Genomic DNA, 986 nt, shown 5'->3' with positions numbered 1-986 from the left:
AGGGAAGCACTTGGCTCCAGCCTGGACCAGTGCAAGGAGGCGTTTGCTCCAGGCAGGAACTCGTCCCAGGCCGTGCAGGCTGAGGGCTGCTCCCCCAGCCCACACACATATCTGTGCCGTGTTGAGATGCTCTGGTTCAGAGGCTGACTCGTATATGGGACGCAGCCTGCCCCAGCCTCCCCCACTGCTCCTGCCCCTGCTGTCAGCTGGCTACTGACCCATGTCTCCCCAGGGAGAGACACTGGTAAAAAGCATTCGCTGATCAGAATGGGACTCTTGAACAAGTTCCTCCCCCAGCCCAAACACGGCTAGTGCTGCCTGGCATGCCAGGACCACAGCTTGCCTGCTGTGCTTTCCACCCTGGTGTCAGCGGACCACGTCCAGAGACCCAGCAAAGGTTGCTAAGGGAAGCAAGCTTACTTCCAGTAAGCAGAAGACTGCTGTAGGTTTAAGCATGCTGTCTGCTATGGGCAGTCCATACCTTCACCGAGACTCCAGCCCCTGCCTACAGGGTCTGTGCCTGATGCAGTGCTGATTTAGCTCCTGGCCCAGATGTACCCTCCCTCAGAACAGCCCTGAATCACAGCCAGCAAATCTGGGGAATCTCCCTTCAGCCTTTCTAGAGCACCCGAACTATGCTGGATGGTGCCAGGATCAGCAGGGCAATGCAGGGATGAAGGTGCTGAACGCTCAGTGCTCTGCTCGCAAGCGGTGCCCCGCAGAGCTGCCGGGGAGACTGGCTGTTCCTGCAGCCCGGGCTGCGTCCCGGGGCTGCTGCGGGAGGGCTCAAGGAGTGGGCACCATGCTCTCACCGTGCTCTCCAGAGTGTCCAGGTGTCCTCTGCCACAAGTATGAAGGCGACACTGCACTTGGCCTCACTGGGGCTGCCTCGGCCCCTTGGCTTTCGTCCCCAAAGCTAGTTTTTAAATTATGACCCTTTCAGCATCAAGTTTTGTTCCCAGTGCCACACAGCCGAGTGATAGGGT

At 58.8% G+C, this 986-nt stretch overlaps 1 protein-coding gene across 1 annotated transcript in view; it reads right to left on the bottom strand.

Moving 5' to 3' along the window:
- Positions 1–986, bottom strand: part of LOC104077898 (creatine kinase U-type, mitochondrial) — a gene marked incomplete at both ends in the record, with an annotated part of 6,118 nt that overhangs the window by 4,933 nt on the left and 199 nt on the right. The gene's annotated exons all lie outside the window — the stretch shown is intronic.

This window comes from Fulmarus glacialis, unplaced genomic scaffold (genome assembly GCF_000690835.1).
Source record: "Fulmarus glacialis isolate BGI_N327 unplaced genomic scaffold, ASM69083v1 scaffold18956, whole genome shotgun sequence".
In the NCBI taxonomy this organism is placed as follows: Eukaryota; Metazoa; Chordata; class Aves; order Procellariiformes; family Procellariidae; genus Fulmarus; species Fulmarus glacialis.
Note: the sequence above shows the minus strand (reverse complement) of the source record. Positions and strands in the feature narration are given on the sequence as shown.